Raw genomic sequence first — 23,514 nt, 5'->3', positions numbered from 1 at the left:
GACCCAACAAGAAAAGAAAATTATAGACCAATATCACTAATGAATATAGATGCAAAAATATTCAACAAGATCCTAACAAACAGAATCCAACAACACATCAAACAAATTATACATCATGACCAAGTTGGTTTTATCCCAGGGTCTCAAGGCTGGTTCAATATACGTAAATCTATAAATGTAATTCAGCACATAAACAAATTAAAAAACAAAGACCATATGATTCTCTCAATTGATGCAGAAAAAGCTTTTGATAATATCCAGCATCCCTTCATGATCAGAACACTCAAGAAAATTGGTCTAGAAGGGACTTTTCTTAAACTGATAGAGGCTATCTACAGCAAACCCACAGCCAATATCATATTGAATGGAGTTAAATTGGAATCATTTCCACTCAGATCAGGAACCAGACAAGGCTGCCCATTGTCTCCATTGCTTTTCAATATTGTAATGGAAGTTTTAGCCACCGCAATTAGGGAAGAAAAGGCGATCAAGGGTATCCATATAGGGTCAGAAGAGATCAAACTCTCGCTCTTCGCAGATGATATGATTGTGTATCTGGAAAACACTAGGGACTCTACTACAAAACTCCTAGAAGTGATCAAGGAATACAGCAGCGTCTCAGGTTACAAAATCAACATTCATAAATCGGTAGCCTTTATATACACCAACAACAGTCAAATTGAAAAAGCAGTTAAGGACTCTATCCCATTCACAGTAGTGCCAAAGAAGATGAAATATTTGGGAATTTACCTAACAAAAGACGTGAAAGATCTCTATAAAGAGAACTATGAAACTCTAAGAAAAGAAATAGCTGAAAATGTTAACAAATGGAAAAACATACCATGCTCATGGCTAGGAAGAATCAACATTATCAAAATGTCCATACTACCCAAAGCAATATATAATTTCAACGCACTCCCTATTAAAGCTCCACTGTCATATTTTAAAGATCTTGAAAAAACATTACTTCGTTTTATATGGAATCAGAAAAAACCTCGAATAGCCAAGACATTACTCAGAAATAAAAACACAACAGGAGGAATCACACTACCAGACCTCAGACTTTACTACAAATCGATAGTGATCAAAACAGCATGGTATTGGCACAAAAACAGAGAAGTAGATATCTGGAACAGAATAGAGAACCAAGAGATGAATCCAGCTACTTACCGCTATTTGATTTTTGACAAGCCAATTAAAACATTCAGTGGGGAAAAGATACCCTATTTAACAAATGGTGCTGGGTGAACTGGCTGGCAACCTGCAGAAGACTGAAATTGGACCCACACCTTTCACCATTAACTAAGATAGACTCTCATTGGATTAAAGATTTAAACTTAAGACATGAAACTATAAAAATACTAGAGGAGAATGCAGGGAAAACCCTTGAAGAAATTGGTCTGGGTGAGTATTTCATGAGGGGAACCCCCCGGGCAATTGAAGCAGCTTCAAAAATACACTACTGGGACTTGATCAAACTAAAAAGCTTCTGCACAGCTAAGAACACAGTAAGCAGAGCAAGCAGACAGCCCTCAGAATGGGAGAAGATATTTGCAGGGTATAACTCTGACAAAGGTTTAATAACCAGAATCCACAGAGAACTCAAACGCATCAGCAAGAAAAAAACAAGGGATCCCATTGCAGGCTGGGCAAGGGATTTGAAGAGAAACTTCTCTGAAGAAGACAGGCGCAAGGCCTTCAGACATATGAAAAAATGCTCATCATCTTTAATCATCAGAGAAATGCAAATCAAAACTACTTTGAGATATCATCTAACTCCAATGAGACTAGCCTATATCACAAAATCTCAAGACCAGAGATGCTGGCGTGGATGCGGAGAAAAGGGAACACTTCTGCACTGCTGGTGGGAATGCAAATTAATACATTCCTTTTGGAAAGATATATGGAGAACACTCAGAGATCTAAAAATAGATCTGCCATTCAATCCTGTAATTCCTCTGCTGGGCATATACCCAGAAGACCAAAAATCACAACATAACAAAGATATTTGTACCAGAATGTTTATTGCAGCCCAATTCATAATAGCTAAGTCATGGAAAAAGCCCAAGTGTCCATCGATCCACGAATGGATTAATAAATTGTGGTATATGTATACCATGGAATACTATGCAGCCTTAAAGAAAGATGGAGACTTTACCTCTTTCATGTTTACATGGATGGAGCTGGAACATATTCTTCTTAGTAAAGTATCCCAAGAATGGAAGAAAAAATACCCAATGTACACAGCCCTACTATGAAACTAATTTGGGACTCTCACATGAAAGCTATAACCCAGCTACAACTTAACAATAGGGGGAAGTGGGAAAGGGGGGGGTGGGTAGAGGGAGGGGAATCGGTGGGATCACACCTGTGGTGCATATTACAGGGGTATTTGCGAAACTTGGTAAATGTAGAATGTAAATGTTTTGGCACAGTAACTGAGATAACGCCGGAAAGGCTATGTTAACCACTGTGATAAAAATGTGTCAAATGGTTTATGAAGTGAGTGTATGATGCCCCATAATCATATCATTGTATACAGTTATGATTTAATAAAAAAAATAAAAAAAAAAAATAAAAAAAAAATAAAAAAAAAAAAAGAGACATGATTCCTTTAGCACTTCAGTGACAAACACAAAGAGAAAACTGTCACATACATGGCAGCTCAAAATGGGTGACTGAGCACCACCCTAATCATTCCATGCCTGGGTGGCAGAGTAGAAATATGTTTTTACAATTCATAATGGATCTGAAATATTAGGTGAAGCTCCTCAATTCCCACCAGAGGACAAGAATATTCCTGAAAGATAAACAGCAGACAGAGTTGGAATTTAAGCACAAATTACAGCCCAGAGTGTGGGTAAGAAAATAGGACTGCAGGTGGCAGGAGGTCTGGGAGTGCTCTAAAGCTTAGAGGTTGTAAACATAGGGAGCAGGAGATGATTCTGGGACAGCGAAAGGTGCTGGTTTGGGGCTTTCATCCAGCCATCCTGTCCAGGTTCTCCCTCCACCCCATCCTGATGACCTAATCGATCACCAAGCAGCAGGGCATGGAACACCCCAGCACAGCAGGGAGTGCGGTGTCCAGGACAAAAAGAGATGGATCCCTGGGTGTCTGGGACTCAGGGAGGGCAGGGAGCCCTAGAATCCAAAGAATGGCTATTGCACACCCAAGTGAACCCTCTCCCTAGATGCTCCCCCATGGTCCCTGAAATCAGGCTGCAGAAAGAGGCATTGCTTTCACAGAGAGTCCACTGAGACTCTCTACTGATGCCAGAAATCACAGATCAGCCAACCATCGAGGAAAACCAACACTACAAGGAAAGAGACCACATGTGAGAAATACCATAATGTTTATGTCATAAACTACTAACAACTTAAGACAAATCTGAGGTAAAATAAAGACATTTTCATACAAAGATGCAAATGTTTACTACCTTCAGACCCTCACTCAAGGAACCATAAAGGAAGAGGGAGGCGAACCCTAGGAGGGAGGGAAGAGCTGTAAGAAGGAAGGTGAGAGAGATGTGTAAACATGGTGATTCTAAGTAAGAGCTGACCGTATGAAATCACAGCAGTCGTGGTGGCAAGAGGATACAAAGTCCACATTGGAGACGTGATAGCAGATGGACCTAAAATACTAGACAACATGCATGTGTGACCTGGGAAGGTGTGATGGGAATTAAACATCTCCAGTCTTCATGTTGTTTGGATGGTGGGAAAAGGCACCACCTTTAGGCATTGTTAAGTCAAGTTCAGTGCACAAGCTGAATTGTAAAAGTAACTGAAAGATAGATGAGTCAGACCTTGACCTTGCCACTCAGGGGCTTCCAGAGTCATAGAGGAGATGAGATCTACACCCAGATAATTCCAACCCAAGGTTCAAAAGCCAAGGAATTTACAAATGTCACAACAGGAGCACAATCAGCACGTGTCTCAGGGGTATTGAGTTCCCTCCAGCACTAAGATGCTCTGACCTGTAAGGAGGAGTGGGGAGGGAAGGTGTGAGTCTGTTAGTCCAATGGCTGAGTCTCGGATTTCTCTTCCCACAGGACTCTAGCTTTCTAAGGTCCCTGTGCTATGCGGGAGTACAGCAGGCCATCAGCTCTCTCTCTCTTCACTACGTGAGTGAGTCTGGGTCCTTAGGGTGAGCGCCAACTTGTGATCAGTGTGTGAGCTTTCAAGTGTGGGTCCAGTGGCTCCTCCAGGGAACTTCTGGGGGCAGCAGAAATGGAGGCGTGTGCTGTGTCTGCAGGTGCTGGGAGGGTACTTGGATGAAGTGTCCAGAACACAGCTCCATGTGGCCAGGTCTCCTTTCGTCTTCCCCTCCAATTTCTCATCCCTGGGCCACAGGCCCTTGGCCTAGCACAACCCTTAGCTCATACCAAGGTGCAGCCTCAGCCCAGCTCACACCATTCCCAAGGGCTCCCAGGGGCTGCAGGCACATACATCATTGATGAGGGGACGCAGTTGCTGGCAGATGCTGCAGAACATTCCCTGGATGTCCTTGTTCTTTCCGTGGTGGATGATGTTCTGCAGGCTCCTCACAGCCTGCACTGTCACCTGCACCTCACCATTCAGGAAGCCTCGTAGGAATGGAACCAGCCTCTTGAGAGCCTTTGACTATGGGGACGAAGGCAGAGATCACTCAGCACCCTGGGGACCACACAGCATTCTCAGGACTTAGAACATGGAGTCAGCATAGAAGAGAAACAGATCTGGGAAACCTAGAGGCTGAACATGCTGAGGACATGATGGCTCTGGGGGCTCGGGCAGCATGAGGACATGCCTGGGTTAGCGTCCACACTTGGAGTTGTGCTGCCCTCAGATGGGGGTGGGGTGGACTCAGCCCGATGCAGCAGAGGGAGCAAGTGAGGAAAATAAGCAAATGCTTTGGGAATTCACAGGGGGTCCCACTGGACTCTCCTCACTCTCTTACATTTTCTGGGTGCAGTGCCAGGTTACTGATTCCCTGCAGGCTGATTTCTTGCATAATGATGCTGGGGTCTTTGAGCCAGTGGGTTAGAGTGGACAGTGACACTTGTCCCAGGGTGTGTGCCACGGTCGGGTGCCAGAGCAACTGAAGGCAAAACACCATGGTTATGGATGGAGGAGAGATTGTGGAGCCTTGGGCACCCTCCAGACCTGCTCAGAGCCCTACACCGGTAAGGACTGTGTCCAGGTGACAGAGGTGGCAGATCTGGTCTTGTGGAGTGGAGACTGTGGGGAAGCGCTGGGGCTAATGCTGGTAAGGTTTGAATGTGGAGCCCCACACTAGGATCTGTGCATCATCCTGGGAGGACCAGAACTGCAAACCCCCTTCCCAACTCTCCTCACCTCCTTGAACAAGTCCCCTGACTTGCCAGGGAAGGGAACCCCCTTTGAGGTTGCTGGATTCTTTTTTTCTCCTTCCTGGGACAAGTTACTTAATATCCCACTAAACAGGCAGTCCCTAACTATTGGAAGTGGACGGCCCAAGCTCTTGAGCTCTCCCCAGCTCTCACCTGCACATAGAAGGCCATGCCCAGGATCTTCCTACCCTCGTCCACACTGTAGAGCAACTTGTCAACATGGCTCAGGAATCGGTGGAGAAGGGAAGGTTCACATACTCTCACAATTGCCCTGGGATGGGACATAGGAAGCCAGCAGTTGGCAGGAGTGGGGAAGGGGTTGGGGCCAGTGTGCACCCACAGGGAAGACATGAGGCCTGAGAAGTCAGGACAGCAGAGGACTGGGCATGGGGACGGAGGGTGGGAAGCTGCTGTTTGTGTGCTGCCCCTGGGAGCCTGGGGTCAGGGTTGAGGTGATGCCATGGGCACTGGGGAAGTGGCTGCACCTTGCCAGGTCCATGACCCCTAAGTAGAAAGATGCAGAACTGGACAGCAGGTCCCAGCAGTGATGCTCATTTGCATGGATCAACACTTCCTCATGTGCAGCTGCCAGGAGCACCAACTTCGCTACCTCCAGGGCACACCTGAAGGCCACCACCATGCAGATAGTGAAAATAAAAGGTGGGCAGGGTGCTATGCCTGGGGCTGCACTCCTGCGCTGGTGAGCTAGAGGCAGTCTCAGCTCTGGTAGCGGGATCTGCTCTCCTGCTGACAAGAAGTCCCACTCTAGGGCCTGTCCACAATTGCCCATCCACTCAGAGTCCAATGACAGACACTGCAGGGATATCCTAGCATCCTGGTTTTCAAATCCTGCTGTCACTCGCGACATCTACACCCACATTGTCAGAGTGTCTCTCCTTTGTTTCATTTGTTTTTGTTTTCATTCTGGGTTTCATTGGAAGCAAACACTCTGAGGTTGAAAAACAGCATGACAGGCACTGATTTAGGAGCAGCGTCCCCATCTCCTAGTTGAGAAGACTGAATCCCAGCAGGGACTTGCAGTGGACGGCACAGCTAGTGAGGATGCCACCCAGGCTGATGCTCATGGCCAAGCCTGTGTGGAGTGGGTGACTAGGACCTGTCATCTAACATCCCACTGCCCTCTTCATAGGTAGAATTACGAACACGGTAGGAACCATGGTGTGAGCAGTGGAACAGTGCACGTGATGAGAGGAGTGAGGAGAAATCTGAAATCTGAGGCCCCAATGCTGCCTCATCCCTTCCTCACATCCCTAAGAGATCAGCATCTAGCCCCCCGGTCTCTCAGAAATGAACTCGCTGCATTTCTCTACCGCCTGGAGGGGAGGCTTACTTAGTGGGGTCAAGGGACCAGCTCTGGCTGCTTGGGCCCCCCTCCATCTTCCAGGGAACATTTTGCTTAGTCACAACATAGAGATGACTCAGCACAGCCAACAACAGCCTTGGGAAGAATTCCTGGACGGCCTCCTGGCACAGGGGTCCTGACAGCATCTCACGCAAGGCACATGTCACCTGGGGAGTGAGGAGCAGAATTGCCCAGGCCTGGATGATGATCGCTCACCCTGAAAGCCTGGGCTAGAATCCAACCCTGTCCTTCCCTGTCACTGCCCAGTAGGTGTGGCTTACTCTGACCCAGGTTTCTAAGAAACATCCAAAAACTAAATACCCACACGTGACACCTAGGAACTGAGGGGCCACCCACACCCAATCTGCTTCCTTTCAGCACACTTGACATTAAACATGGAAAGGAAAGTGACTCCAACTGATCAGCAGAGGATGGTTTCTGGCAATCTGAGAACACAACCTCCAGGCCGCCCAGCCTTCTCCTCCTCTGTGCCCCATGCCACACCCTCAGGCTTTCGTCAGATGCTGCCAACCCAGAATGGTGAGACAGCACAAGCAGGTGCGCCCTATCAGTGTCCTTTTCCTGCAGTGGGGCTGGCCCTGCCCTTTTTCCACCACACAGTCTTACACCCACAAGTGCTGAAAGGAGGGCAAAGTGCACTGTGAGGTGCGCACTCAGTATGCAGGCTGAACACTCTCCTCTTTGTCCCTCCCAGGGCCTACTTCACCCCTGAGGTCAAGCTCTTTCATTCACAAATCGGCTCCTCAATAGGACATGCCAGCCCCCTCATGTGCTGACCACCACAGGCTGGGTGTCCATCTCCCCTGTGTCTTCTCTGTAGTGGCTTATTTCCAGGAAGTCAGTGAGCAGCTGCAGGACATTGACAGCTGTGTCTCGCTGGGGGCCAAATGCCTTCCACAGGGCCAGAGTGGTGCTGCAAGACCCAGGGACAGCAGTGTCATGCACTCTGGTCTCAGGCCCATGAAGAGCCAGTTTGCAGGTACTAAGGAGTGAGAGCAGAAAGGAACCAGCCAGAGGACATGGAAATGTGACTTGCTGAGACCAGAGAGAAGGGAGGGAGGGAACATGTACTTGCAAAGCAATTTTCATCTGGGCTGGGGGCCAGGCACAGGGGCCTTCCTGGGCTGTAAAAGGTGCCCTGGGCCAGGGCAGAGGTACCTGTCCCAGGGCAGGGGCTTGCTGAGCAGCATGGGGACGACAGAGCAGGTGTTGCTTCCTGCCAGGGAGCACATGGCCTGCAGGGTCTCCTCCTTCATGCCGGGCTTCAGACTCCTGCTGAGCCACTGGAGGATTCCCTCCGCTATTTCCTCCACCTGCGGGACAGACAGAAGTCCTCAGGGTTCCTTCCCTGGGACCTTCCTACCTTCATCCTCTACCAAGTTCCAAACTCAAGGGGCCAATTTGCAATCCTACCAGTGGCTCCCTTTTCAAGGCAGAGTTCTGGGGGCCAGAGGCCAGACCAGCACGGCCCACACAGAAGGCACTCTAGAAGCTGGTGACAAGGCTCACTGTAGAAAAGTACCTTCCCACGGCCCCAAACTTTGGGGGAAGAGCTGCCGGGTTACTCCAGAGGAAAAGCAAAAGTCCTGCAGACACATCAGGGGTTCTCCTTCCACATTCAAGCAAATTTCCTTTTCTTTATCTTTTTCATGCATTGACTTGCTCTGTCACCCCTTCTAGAGCACAGTGGCATTATCATAGCTCAATGCAATTGTAAACTTCTGGGCTCAAGTAATCTTCCTGTCTCAGGATCCTGAGTAGCTGGGACTTCAGGGACCCACCAAAATGCTCGGCTAATTTTTTCTCTTTTTAGTAGAGATGGGGTCTCAGTGTTGCTCAGGCTTGTCTTGAACTTCTGAGCTTAAGGGATCCTCTCCCTTCAGCCTCACCAAGTGCTGAGATTACCGATGTGAGCCATTGTGTCAGGCATGAGATTAATTTTTAAACCATTTTCAATCCTCGCAACTACAGGATGAACTTGTTTTGGGGGTGGAGGCTCCCAGGCTCTGTCCTGGCCCTCACAGCACTAATACATAGGGTCTGGGAAGCCTATTCGAATGTAGCTTCAAAGATGGCCTCAGAGCATCCTTCCAGTGTTGTGACCCTGGCCAGACAAGTCACATAAATGAGTGAGGACAACAGGTGTCGGTAGACTCAGGGAGAGGAGGAGGGGTAGAGAGAGCCCATGCACCAGCCTATAAAAGGGACAGTGCCCACTCAGAAGGGTGGCCTAGGTAAGCCCATTTTAAAGTTGTTTTCAAACAAAAGGTAATGACCACTTCATAAGCTTGTTGATTTGCCGTCCACAGTCTAAGCTCCTGACACCCCCAGGGTACCAGGGGAATGTCCCCAACAATAGGCACTTTTGAGCTCAGGACTACACATGTTATAGTGGGACCACAGAGAAAAATTGATTCCAAGCCTACATTTTATAGATCAATAAATTGAGGCCAACAGAGAAGGGACTTCCTGAGGCCCTCTTTCTGGTTAGTACTAAGTGGTGCCAGGAGAGAGCCCAGGGCTCCTGATTTATGGGGCAGAGCTTCTGCCACAGTGCCACACTTACCTTTATCAAATTTCTGCCCCACTCTTTGATGACAGCACTCATCAGCTGGGCAGCAGCCAGAGACAACTTGGCCTTGCTGTTGCTCAGGCCCTCCATGGCCTCCAGCACCAAGTCGCAGAGGTGGGATTGGGTCAAGCACCCTCCAAATGCCTACAAGAGGGGCCATCAGTCTTGACGCACCTGGGACCCTGCCTCACATGTCCCAGACCACCCTTCCTGGGAAGGGGATGAGGGAGAGCCCTTCTCTGGAGTAAGATGCACTTCTGTCCGAGGCCTGTGCTGGCTGTTGAGCTCCCAGAGGACACTGTCACTAGAGCCAGAGTCTTTGGGGGTGGGAGTCAGAAACACCGACCTCAGGGGTAATGTGGGACTCAGAGGTGAGAGGCTGCAGAGACAGAGCAGTGGGAGAGAGGGGCTGGGGTCCTTAGTGCCATCCCTCTGTGGCAGGAGTTGGCATCCATGTCACTCTGGAAGCACCAATGCTTCCAGTGGACTGAATCACTAGGAAGGATCAGGATTGGGATATGCACAGGAGAGCATGTGGGAGCCCCAGGACTGGGCCTTTCTTCACTCAGGGACAGTCCCGCAAAGAAAACCTTCATGCCAGTCATGGAGAGGGAAGGCAGGTGGGATATGAGAGTCCCAAGGGAGGTGGTAAGAACATTTTGTGAATGAGAGGCCCCAGCTCTCCCCCTATGACTCTGGCCCCACGCCCTCACCCTGCCAATTTGAAAGGTGTTTTTATAGAAGGTGTTGGCACTGTAGGCTTCTCTCTTGGCCTCTTCTTCCAAGTGCTTTTCTGATTTCCCTGACATCTCTGAAACAAAGACCCCAAGCCCACCACTCACATGGTCAGAAGGCTTCTTAGGTCACCCTCTCCCACCTTTCATGGGACTTTGGCCTAGCCCAAAGCACCTACTGAGCTAAGCCATCTTGGAGAGAGGTGGGGGTGGCCAGGGGTGGAGCACAGTCAGCATAAGGAAGCTGAGGGCTCTTGTCTAGGGCCGTCCCGTTGCCTCGCTCAGAGCAGAGACAGAACTAGGTAGAGTCTGAGGCTCAGTCAGATAGGGAGGAGCTGATTCAAAACAACTCTTTCCTGAGCAGGTATTCTGTCCCAGGGGGGTTATTGCAGGTATTTAGGGGCAGGTCCCTCCATGGAAATGAAGTGCTCAGGTAACTTCTAGGCCCTCACTCTTCTGGATCAGAGAATGTGGGGAGGTTGGAGGGGAGGGAGGACAGAAGGTCGAGCATACTCTTCTGCAGCAGGAGGACACAGTAGAGGCTGTAGACGGCTTCGGCAGACAAGATGCAGACGCTGTCCACGGGGTCCTGGCAGTGTATGGCCAGCATCCTCACCAGGTGCCCTAGTCGGGTGAACTGAATTTCCCCCTGGGGAGGAAAGCCGGAAGTCCCACATTATCCCAGCCACACTTCTGGGTGGGCTGTCACAAAGAAAAAATGTGGAGTAGGTGCCCTGTGTGCCAGAGTGAGACTAGGAGCGGTGAACAGGGAAGGAATGAGGTGAGGTGTGGCTTCAAAGCAAAGATGCCAGCATATCTGGGGAAGGTCCTGACTGTGTCCCCTCTCTACCTCTTGACACCCCACTCATGCTTCAAGCCCAGCTCAAATGCCTAGGTCGTTTCCCTATCCACCTCTTCCCATTCTGAAGTAAAAAAAGAACTGGGTAATAACAAAGTGTCAACTGTATTCACAAGTTTGCTCTACGCAGTTTGCCCAGATTCCCCCACTTGCGACCATTTGTTTCTGTGTTTTTGTGTATTCTTCCCAGCACACTGGGGTTGGGCATTCATCATGGCATTGGCGGAACTCTTCTGGTCATCTACATATCCATTAGAGCCCTTAGCAGGGTGCCAGGCCAAGGTGGGTGTCCAGTGCCTGCTTGTTGAAGTGAATGGAGACTGAAGCATGTGGGATGAAACTGAATTTAGGGATGTACAAAGAGACCAAGTAGAAGGTAGGGGAGGCAGAGGGAAAGGAGGAAAGAACATGATGGAATCCACAGGAGGACACATAGCATGGGACAGGGGGGCAGAAGGTGAGACTGAGGGGCCAAGGCCAGGTGACAGATATGATAATGTTGCTGGTGCCAGGGTTCAGGCTCTGGGGCAGATAACCACTCACTTCGAAGTTATTCATTTTTACAGTAAAGCTGAGAACGTAAGAAGCACATGACACGGCCCGTTCCCGCTCATGGTCCTTCTGAGAATTTAGCCACATCTCGAGGAGCTGGTGGGAGAGAGAGAGAAAAGGAGCAGCTCAATCAGATGCACCTCAGAGGGCGGGAAGGTAACCTTGAGTGTGGCTTCTGCAAAGTGTCAGGGTCACACTTCTGAGAGCAGGATTTCTTTGACCTGGAGGGTCTGTCACCAGAAGCCTTTGTTTTCCCAGCCCCCGATTTTCCCCTTCTGTAGGAGATAGAAATCTCTACACTATACTTATGGATGATTCCTACTAAAACACAAGGCATAAGTCTCCCCAAATACCACTGTTTCAAATACACATCACTCCATGTCAACCTGTAGCAACTAATCTGACAAGGATGCAGATATACAAAAGGAAATTAATAATTGAAAAGGAAATTATTATAGTGCAGCAGATGAAAGTGTCCACAAACAACCCCAGAGAATACTGATGCTGCACTCATGAAAACAAATGAAGGAGAACTCCCTTCCTGAAGCCAGGAGGAGCTCTGGTAGCAGCTTTGATCTTATGGGCCAGACTCTGATGAAATACCCAAGACAAAACTGGGGTTCTAAAGGCCATTTTCCACAGAAAGGAACAATAGGCTCTTGAAAAAGCAGTTGGGTCCCAGCCAGGGGAGGAAAGGTACACAAAATTTTCCACTAGGAAACAAGAAAGCTCTTGGAGATTCCTTGAGTCATGCTGAAATGGCTCAGGGGTCAACTTGAAGAAGTTCCCACCGACCAAACATGACACAGTGGAACTATTAATGACAAGAATAGTTCCCTTAATTCAAACCCGTCAATGTTTTTAATTCATTCTAAATTTAAATGATATGACAGAACCACCTGGGAAGCAATCTTGCTAAAAATTAATTCTAAATCTGATCAACCTCCAGATCTAATAACCTAGGAAATACTGGACAGAGGAATTTGTGAAATGACCCAGAAAGAATACACTCAGTGCAACCCACAATGAGCAGAACTTACAAAAGAAATGACTTGGTTTCTTCAACAAATATATATCAAGGAAAGTGACAGAGGACAATGCTTAGCTGAAAAGTCTTCAGCAACCCCACAGATGGGAATGTACATACCGGCAGTAGAACCGCATTCTAAGGGAACGTATTTTTTTTAAAAAACATATTTCTGAGACAATGAGGCCAAAGTAAACACTGAATATTTATGACACGAAGAAATTAAGTCAAAGTTACATTTTATATGTAATAATGGCAGCACAGACATGTACATGTATTTTAATAGAATCCTTATGTTTGATAAACATACTAAAATGTTTATGGATTAGATGATATGGAATAGCTTCAAAATAGATCAGGGGTAAAGAAGTTGGGGGACGTGAGGGGTATAAATAAAATAAAATGGATGGGTCACAGCTGATGATTGAAGCTAGAATCTAGATGATTGAAGCTAGAACAGAAGGTTTATGACTCTATTCTCTCCTCTTTGGTAGATGCTTGAGATTTTCTAGATCAAAAAATTAAGAAAAATAAGGCTGGAATGTTAGAAACAATACATTTAGGGACTCTAAAATAACTGATTGAAGAAAGAAACATGATACCAGAAGGAAATTTAGACATCAGGTTTGAAGGAGATCCACGGAAAGTGTCCGTATCTGGTAACTATAATAGACTCCTCTTCTATTCATCTGTGTACCATATGTTGGCTGGCTCAAAGGAAACATTATGAAGTTGTCAGATGGGATTGTAATGTAGGTAAATGTAACACATGAAACAACTCCAATATAGACAGGGTAAGAATCAAGGGCTTTACACGCTGATCAAGTCTCTGCACTCCACTTGAGAGGGTAAAATATGGATTCTAGGTAGGCTTGGAAAAACGTAAGTGTGTGTGGAGTAATCTCCAGAGTAACACTGACAAGTATATGAGTAGTCACAATAAGAAGCACAATAGGCAAATTAAATTGTAACACTAAGATGAGAAAATAACCCAAAGGAGGCAAGAAAGAGGAAACAGACAAAGGAAAATCAGAGGAAACAAACAGAACACAAGTAATGAAAAGGTAGACTTAAAAGCTTATTGATAATTTCTTTAAACATTAATGATCTAAACACACCAATTAAAAGACACCAATTGTCAACATGGATCTTTTATAATGTGCCTTTGAATGGATTTAAAAATACAGCTAGCTATAGCTTAAAAGTAAAAAACGGATAAAGATATACCAGGCACACACTAATAAAAGGAGAGGGAACTAGAAGAACAACAGAAAAGTAGAAGTCATCCCAAAGACAATTATCAGAGATAAAGAGGATATTTCATGATTATAAAAGGTCAGTTTACCACGAAGATGTAACAATCCTAATGAGTACACACTTAACAGCAGAGCTTCAGAATGAGTGAGGCAAGAACTCACAGAACCAAAGGAAAACAGGTGAATGCAAAGTTACAGCTGGAGACTGCAAACTCCTCCCTCAGTAAGCAATAGAAGTAGCAGAAATTCAGCAAGCCCACAGCACAGAACTGAACACCACCCCCCATTGGCACTTCAGAATATTCCACAAAACGAAGGCAAAAGGCACATTCTTTTTAAGTGCACATGGAACGATCACCAAAATAGGCCGTATCTTGCTACATAAAACAAAACCCTAACAAATCTAATTAAAAGCATGCAAAGAAAGCACATGGACAGCAAACGTGCCATGAGAATAGAATCAATACCATTAGCCATTAGATAAACACAAATTAAAACCACAGTGAGCTATCACTCAACCTGTCAGAAAGGGTAAAGTAAAAAATAACACCAAATGCTGCCAAGAATGCAAAGAACTTGGACACCTCACGCGTGGCTGCTGATGATAACGCAGGGCAGCCACTCTGAAAAAGGGTTTGCCAATTTCTCATAAAACTAAATATGTACCTTCCATAGGACTCAGCATTTGTACTCTTCAGCATTTGACCTAGAAAATTAAAACTTATCTGCACAAAAAGCTCTCTCACGAGAGCCTTCTTCATAATCACCGCAATTGGGGAGCCACTCAAATGTCTTTGAATGGGTGAATGATGAGATCAACTCCCGTGTATCCCTGCAGTGCAAACTGCTCAGGAATACAAGGAACCAAGCTTGCAACATGTAACAAATTGGGGCATTTTAAGAGCATGACCCATGAAAAAGAGTCTGCCTCTGAAAGGTTACGTGCTGTATGTTTCCAGGTCTATTATATGCCCCCAAATGGCAAAAATAGAGAACTAGAGAAGGGGTGAATGGTTGCAACCAGGGCACAGGAAAGAGGAGGGGACTTTGCTATGACTAAGAAGGGCAGTACAAGGGTTCTGCAAGGTGACCAAACTGATCCACATCAGCAATGGTGGTGTCACTGGTCACGCCCTGCTCTACTGAGGTCAAATGGCATATAACCCACTCCCACACAGAGGAGTGCACATCAGAACTGTGACAACTGGGTCAGAGCTGTAGTCTGACAGCTGGGCCCAGAGCCACTTCCCTGGCCTTGACAGTGTACTGCTGTTGTATATGTAAGATGTCACCATGCGGGGAAGCTGGTGGAGCTTACAAGCAACAGTATCTACTAACCCTCAAATTGTTAACTCCCTGTGGATATGAAATCGTTTCAAAATGAGAAGTTAAGTTAGCAGCAAAATGATTGGAAACAGCCCATGTTTATCCACAGGGGAGTGGCTGGTAAACTGTGTACGTCCATACAGCAGATGCAACCACAGAATAGTAAGGAAAGTGTCTGGGAACTCGTGAGGGTGACAGAAAAAAGCAAGGGCCGGAGAGCAGGCACTACCTACTGTGTGGGAGGGACAGAGAAACAAGAAGAAACCAGAACACACATTTGCCCTTTTACAGTGGAACCAGGAAGGGCAACTCGAACGCGGTATGAATGGTGATCTCTAGGCAGTGAGTGGGAAGGAGCTTGCGAGGATGGATGGGAACAAGACTGCGCTGAGAAGATTTATAGTTTTAACTTCTTTTTAATTATGTAAATTCTGATATAATCAATATCGTCAATTAAATTAAAAGAACAGAAGTCCTTAATCTTAACAAATAAATCTAAATTATATCAATTTAATTCCATCACCAAAGAGAAAATAAGTATCTCAACTAACTTTTTGAGTATTATATTTGGACTATAACTGCTCAGGAATCTCTCCCCCTGACGACCACAACAAGTGTAAAGAAAACTGAAACTTCATATGGTAACTGGGGAGCAGGATACTCAAGAGAAGGCCAAAGTATCACACTGATATAAGCTTAAGTCACTGAATCCATAATAAAAGGCAACTCAGTTTAGTCATGGGCAAATGATTCAAAGCTGGGCCTTACCCTTCCAGTCAGGCACTTTATAAACTCTGTCACCCAGTCATCAGCCCAACTGTCCATGAGCCAGGTACTGTCATCACTCCAGAGAAGAGTGAAGTGCAGGGATTGTAAATGAGTCCCCTGGCTACAGCACTGAGGATGGAAGCAGGCCAGGCAGCGGGGGAAGTGCATAGCCCGTACTGCTAACCTGTGACTAGTCTGAGGAGCAGAGGGCAGCTGAGCAGAAGGAGGTGGCCTTAACACCGGCTGAAGGAAGAGCAAGCATTTCTCCTCCAAGGGAGAAGACCATAGAGGTTCAGATCCCAGCCCTGATCACCTTCCCTCAAAGCTCTGCACACAACTCTCATCCTCAGTTCTGCCTCTTTGACTGTCCTTGATGGTTTTGTTCCCAAATATAGTGAGGTGACAAAATTCACATCTACCTCAAACCTCAGGATGTGGTCCTGCCTGGAAATAGGGTCTTTGTGGATGACACTAAGTTAATGTGAATTCATATTGGATTAGGTGGGCCTTGCCTAATCCAACGATTACTGTCCTGATAAAGAAAAGAACACACACACAGAGATATACACACACACACACACACACACAGACACACACACACACACACTGGAATATGCCCTGTGAAAATGGATGCAGAGATTAGAGTGACATGTCCACAAGTAAAGGGACATGAAGGATTGGCAGGAACCACCAGAAGCCAGGAGAGAGGCATGGAAGGGAAGAAAGGATTCCCTGCAGATCCTCCAGGGGGAGCTAACCCTGCCAACACCTTGCTTTTGGACATTTCCCTTTATGTCTGGGAGAGATTACATTCCTGTTGCTGTAGCCAGCCAGGTATGGTGCATTGTGACGGGAGTCCCAGGAATCCAGTACACCAACTTCCAAGTGTCCCTCCCACTGACCTCCAAGCAGGACTGGATCTGAGTGGGCCTCTCAGTGACGAGTGCTACCATGAGCCTCTGGAGAGATTGCAGGCTTCTCCTGAGCAGTTCCTAAAGAGCAGAGAGGGACTCAGAGGATGCCTGAGGCAGCAGCCAGCTTTCCCTGCCCTGGGGTCCACACCCCTGCTCCACACTCCAGCGCCTCCAGCCTCCTCACTCCTTCCTGCTCCTGTTTTCCTTGCATTTCCAGGAACTACTTGCCCTCCACTGGTCTGAATGAATCCTCTGTTGCTTTCCGCAGGGCACAGGACAGTGCCCTTCCCCTCTCACCCTCGTGAGAACCACGTGGGCCCTGCCTAGCAATAGTAGGTCTTTGCTTTTAGGACAAAACCTTAGAAAGAAAACAAGTGATCTGCCTGCAAGGGCTTCTGCAAGACAGCCGTGGCCTCAAACTGCCGAGGAGGGAAGACAGCTCCTGTGGAGTGAAGCACTGCCATGGAACCCACCCTCAGACTAAAGCCATTCCTCTGGGCAGTGGGGATCCCAACCCAGAGGGTATGGGCCCTGTTCAAATGCCGGCAATACCAGCCATTACCTCACTGAGGGATGTGTGAGGGGGCAAAGCCAGGGGAAACCCCCTCAGCTCTCTCTAGATGGAGTAGTCTTTCCTTCATTACATAAAGAAATGTGACCTGGCAAAGAAGCGTTGCCAGTCCATGGAAAGAAGGCCCAAGACAAACAGACCTACTGACTCCAGGAAGTGAAAGTATTTCAGTAAATTGTAAAAAACATTGTTTAAAAAAATGCTGATTTTGTTTTTTTGTTGTTGTTGTTGAGACAGAGTCTCACTTTGTCACCCTCAGTAGGGTGCCCTGGAAAGATAGCTCACAGCAAAGTCAAACTCTTAGGCTCAAGTGATCCTCTTGCCTCAGATCCCAAAGTAGCTGGGACTCAGGCACCCTCCACAACACATGGCTATTTTAACAGATGGGGTCTCCCTCTTGCTAAGGCTGGTCTCCAACTCGTAAGCTCAAAGGATCCACTGGCCTCTGCTTCCCAGAGTGCTAGGATTAGAGACGAGAGCTACCACGCCTGGCCCTGTTTCAAAAAATGCTTATGAATATTCTTAGTGAAGCTCTAGATGCTATGGTATCTACAAAATAAGGACACCCAGCCAAGCGAAAGGAACAGACAAGGTGGAATGGTTCCTAGGAATGAAGCCTAAGAATGCAAATGTAAACCCCAAATCCCTCCATCCCTCCGCCCCCCACAAGGAAATCTCTTGGCCCTATAGGAAATGGACTCAGGCCTCCTACTACTGGGATTCCCTGAAGTCACGTAACCATGGGCCTAGAGTAAAGTCATGTTTGAACCTTCAGACTGGTTGCAATTTGACATTTGTAAAGGGAAGGACTGAGTTTCCACTTAGGGGACAGAATATTCAACCTCAATATTCAATAGTCAACCTCATGGCCTACTCTGGCTGCCTGACTCAGCAAACCCCTCCCTCCTACAAGGACAAAAATTTTTTTGTTTTGAAGATGGTAGAAGAGCCTCATAAAACTGCCAAGCCTTTACTTTACACCCTCTCAAAAATAAATGATCAAAAACAAGGCAATGACCATCAGACAGCTCCTCACCTCAGTGGGATCCGAGGCCGCCTCCTGCAGGCCATCCGAGGGGGGAAGGCAGAGCACACTGTCACAGCATGTGAGAAGGAGCTCTGCTATACTATCCGACTCCAAGGCTGGTTCAAGCTTGCTAAGGTCCAGAGTGAAGCACAGTGTGAGCAGAGAGCGGTGGCCAGACAGGACAGTTGGGGAAAGGAAGACCGATGGTACAGAGAGAGAGAGATGGTGGAGACAGAGCAGTAGGTAGAGCAAGAACCAGGGAGACACCAGAGAAAAGGGGACCTGAAAGGGGAAAAGGGAGGAAACAACATCCCAAGGCAAAAGGACCAGGGGTTGGAAAAAAGGAACCGAGGGAGTGAGAGCAGGCACAGTGATTACAGGCAAGGGCGCCAGGGCTTGGGGTGATGTAGTGCTCTCTGGTTGTCCAGATGTCTGGAGGGAATTCAGAGGACAGAGATGGACATGTGGGGTGTAGTCAGGGACAACTCTGGAAGCAGAAGGAAGCCTGGGACGGCAAGTCCCTGAGGACATGGGGGAGGCAGGCTCCCTGGGTGCTCATGACATCCCACCCACAAACCCTTAAGAAAAGAAAGGGCAGACAGTGTCCGCTAGCTGTCCACTCCTGCCTGAGGGCTCTCCTACACATACAGTGCATCTTACAATGGTACATGTGAAATTTACTAAATGTAGAATATAAATGTCTTAACACAATAACTTAGAAAAAGGCCGTGAAGGCTATGTTAACCAGTTTGATGAAAATATTTCAAATTGTATAAAAAAACAGCACATTGACCTTACCTCTTTCATGTTTATATGGATGGAGCTGGAACATATTCTTCTTAGTAAAGTGTCTCAAGAATGGAAGAAAAAGTACCCAATGTACTCACCCTTACTATGAAACTAATTTAGGACCTTCACATGAAAGCTATAACCCAGTTACAACCTAAGAATAGGGGGAAAGGGGAAAGGGAGGGGAGAGAGGGGGGAGGTAGGTGAAGGGAGAGAGATTGATGGGATTACACCTGCGGTGCATCTTACAAGGGTATATGTGAATCTTAGTAAATGTGGAATGTAAAGGTCTTAGCAAAATAACTAAGAAAATGCCAGGAAGGCTGTGTTAACTAGTGTGATGAAAATGTGTCAAACGGTCTATGAACCAAGTGTATGGTGCCCCATGATCATACTAATGTACACAGCTATGATTTAATAAAAAACCCCCAGCACATTGTACCCCATGATTGCATTAATGTACATAGCTATGATTTAATAAAATAATAATGGAAAAAAAAAGGTGAAGCAGAAGATGAGAGGTGGAGAGGGACCAGGGAAGAGGTCAGAACTCAAGCCAGAGCAGGGAAGGCAGAGAGCAGTGGCCGGTTGCTACCTGAGGTCAGAGATGACGTTCATTGCCTTCTGCCTAATGGAGCTAGAGATGCAGTCCAGTGGCTCCTCCCGGATTAGCGCCTGTGACACCCCGCCCCAGAGACCAGGAGGACCATGAACATGCTCATATCACCTTCCTCTCCCTCCTCCCACCCCAGGCCCTGCTCACTAGAAGGTGAGACCTGAAACCTCCAGGGACTTCCAATGAGCAGGTTCACCGGGGCAGCACCCCCACTCCCAGCCTCGCCCCACAGTACTCACCCCCACCTGGAGCATGGAAAAGAAGGATGGCAGTAGGAACAAAAGGCTGGAAACTCTGGGCTTCTCTCTTCCAGGCCTGGCCTAGGAACCCTACTGAGGCTTTCCCTGGGGACCGTCCTCCCTCCGCCCTGCTCTCTGCCCCGCCTCCTGAGTGGTGCTTACCGCCATAGAGGTCACAAGGTCCTGTTTGTGGGGAAACTTGCATGGCAAGGGAATGGGATGGGTGCTCAGGATGCTTGTCATCTGGGTCAGCGCATCCAGGTACTCAAGTTTCAGAGCCTCGTCCTGAACCAACGAGTGTGCTCAGAGTCCTCCCAGGGCCAAAATGACCCTGGGGTCAGGGATGTCCACCCATATACAATCTGGGAAAATGAGGAGCTGAGCGGCCCAAGGACTTCCCTAGCCCACAGCCCTAAATCTTCCCTCTGAGCATAGCTATAAATGGAGACAGCCTATGGCAGCCCTGTAGGGGAACAGTCCACCGATCTCTTTGGTACCCTCAGGAACTCCCCTTTCATGGCACTCTGGCATTAAGGTGGATCTGGCCTCCTTGTCTCTCAAGGTAGCACCTCTCCACTGAGCACATTCTGCCCTGAGCAGGCCAGCTGGGTGGCAGGTGGACTGGGAATGGGAAGGGCAGCTCCCCTGCCCTCAGGCACACTGGACACGCAGCAGAGGCAGGAAAGGTGTTAGGGTTTGCCTCTGTCTCCCCTGGTGCTTGTCCCCGGGGACGAGTTAGGGAATTTAGGCATAGCTCCTTCCTTCCTAGGAGCCCAAAGGGCGGGCATGAGTAACCAGGAGGAAGGAGACACTTTGAACAGACCTCAAATGAGTGCACCCCCGGGGCCAGTTAGAGGTTCAGAGCTGCAAGACTGAGGCTCTGAGGACTGAGGTGGGAGAGGAGGTGACTGGCAGCCCTGCCCCCTGAGGTCCCTTCTCGGTCGCACATCTTCCCATTCAGGGCAGAGGGGCACAGGCGGGGCTGGGGTGTGGGCGGAGGGAGCAGGAAGTACCTTCTTCACAATGCACTCCTGGTAATGCTGCACGGCCAAGGCCAGGATGGTGTCCACATGGCAGGAGAGGGTGTCCTTGGCCACAGACATCATCATGCCGTAGCTTAGGTAGATGGTGTGGCAGACCAGCCCCCACTCCCTTTGCTGATACTCCTGTAGGGGGAAAGGGGACTTGCCTTCTCCTCCCTCATCCTCCTCCCCTGAGGGGACCTGGAGGCCCAGAAAGGAGAAGACTGCCCAGAGGGCCTGGGAGGGAAGATGGATTGTGGATGGGAAGGATTTGTGGGGTGGGGGTGTGTGCTGAAGCACAGGCATGAGGGAGTAGGGAAAGCGGGGGGGGGGGGGGGGCACTCATTCCGAGGGAGGGGGCATTCTGGGTAGCCAAACGCCTCAGAGAAGTGCAGGGGCTGTGGTGAGGGGAGCCCTCAGGCCCTGTGCGGAATGCTGGCTGCACTCCCAGGATGCTGTCACCTTGGCCAGTTTGAGGATGGACGACGTGTCCCTGTCAGTGAGTTTAGTGCCGTACACTTCCAGTTCATCCAGAACCACCGTCAGGTGTTCCAGGGACACAACAGCTAGTGCCTTGGCGATGCCCTATAACAAGGAAAGCCCGTCAGGACACAGCTAAGGGTGAGCTGAGCCCCTGCTGTGCTTCCAGAGGCAGGGATCCAGACAAGAAGGGGAGGAAAGGGACACAGAGGGGATTTTGGCCCCTGAGGTCTCAACTCTTTCAAATCCAGATGGAGAAGCAAACATCTGTGTAAGGAGAAATTTACAAAGCAAATGATTCTGAAAGGTGTTAGGAGTTTCTACGATTAAAAAAAAAAAATCAGAGTCACAGATGTGCACGATCTTGGGAGTCTGGACCCCACATTGCAGAGGAGAGAATTCGTATGTACACCAGGAATTCAGAGAAGGGGTCCGAAGTGGAAATGGGAGAGAAGAACAAAAAAATTTTTTTTCCAACTAAATTCGTCTCTTTTTATTCTCTTGGTAATTTCTGCCACAGTTACTACTTCCGTTGTAGGTGATGAAATGTGTTAAGGCTCCACTTCAAGTGTTGGCACTGCTATGAGCATGGTCTCTCCCTTGACTGTAACTCAGAATTAAAACTTTGGATTCCTTTATATTCCAGTCTCAGTAGAGATTTCCACTGTAGAATTTATCTGATGACAGTCTTTTATGCTTTCTAGTAGTGGCCTACAACCAGTCTCTAGCTTCTCCATGAACACTACGGGATAGATTTAGTTTAAACATGTATTAACCTAAAAGGCATTCTCTTGAACGAGTTTAAATGCATTTTATTTTTATTTTTATTTTTATTTTTTGTGTGGTTTTTGGCCGGGGCTGGGTTTGAACCCGCCACCTCCAGCATATGGGACCGGCGCCCTACTCCTTGAGCCATAGGCACTGCCCTGCATTTTATTTTTAAACAACCTACATGACATGTTTTTCCTTAAAAACAATGCCTCCACTCCAAATAAATCAAGGTCAAAATAAATGAAGAGCTCGAGATGACATCAGTGCCATTTGTCTTAAGCCCTGGTGTTGTGTGGGTGACAAGCAGCAGCCAGTTATGACAGGTGATAGATCCAAAGAAATTGCCAAAGTTGTTAACATTTTTCCATTTCTAAACCATCCTTAAAGAAAGTCGCATATGGGGTCACACCATGCTCACGGGAGTCCAGGAGAGCAACCACGCCATCTGGATTCATGTTTTCACCAAGAAAGTACTGGTAGTTTTTGAAATTAGCCAGGAAGTGCTTGATTTGTTCTACAGCCCCTGTCATAAAAGGTTTTACTCTTTCTGGTCTCTGTTCTTCAAGTTTGCCTTTGATTGACTTCATGTAATCTTTGATGTGCTGCTTGTAGGCTTCTATTGTGAAGCTGGTTTCCTAAAGTGATGGTTCATGACAATATCAACACCAGTGGTAACTGCGCTTTCAGTACCTTCGCACTCAGGTCCTTCAGTGGAAGTATTTCAACCAATGAGCGAGTCTTCAATGTTACCCTCTGTCCTACTGACCATCTTCCCGTCCACCTCCAGGGATAGGCCATTCGCGATCTCTCAGATCTTGTAAATGTCTGAGAACATCTCATGGTGGCTAATGAGGTCCCTGTAGATAATCATGATGGTGAAGAAAGAAAGAAGAAAGAAAGCTGCAGTGCTAGCTTTGCAGGAGCCTGGAGCTTGGAGTGAGCAAGGTGGAGCTGTAGCAGCAGTGGGGAGAGGAGAGTGGGCAGAAATGGCCCAGAAGAGCAAATTTGAGGCACATTTTCTGCAGCACTGTGTGGACGAAAGGACAGAGCTCAGGAGAGGCAAAGGGAAGGCTCCCAGACAGAGTTACTGCTTCTGATCCCGGAGGACAGAGATCAGCAAGGACTCGGACCACTCGGGCAGGTGGAACAAGGGGCCTGTTTGGGGTGGGGAGTGGGGGAGAGTTCTAGGTGTGTCCTGAGGACACCTCAGTAAAAATGTCCTCAGTGCTGGCAGATTGAAGTTGGGGTTCCAAGTG

General features: G+C 47.8%; 1 pseudogene; it reads right to left on the bottom strand.

Annotated features, from left to right (window-relative positions):
• Positions 1-22,611: 22,611 nt before the first annotated feature.
• Positions 22,612-23,129, bottom strand: LOC128588475 (translationally-controlled tumor protein-like; annotated as a pseudogene).
• Between the last annotated feature and the right edge of the window lie 385 nt (positions 23,130-23,514).

This window comes from Nycticebus coucang, chromosome 6 (assembly GCF_027406575.1).
Source record: "Nycticebus coucang isolate mNycCou1 chromosome 6, mNycCou1.pri, whole genome shotgun sequence".
Taxonomy (NCBI): Eukaryota; Metazoa; Chordata; class Mammalia; order Primates; family Lorisidae; genus Nycticebus; species Nycticebus coucang.
The sequence above is the reverse complement of the archived record's forward strand: the minus strand, read 5'-3'. Positions and strand labels throughout refer to the sequence as shown.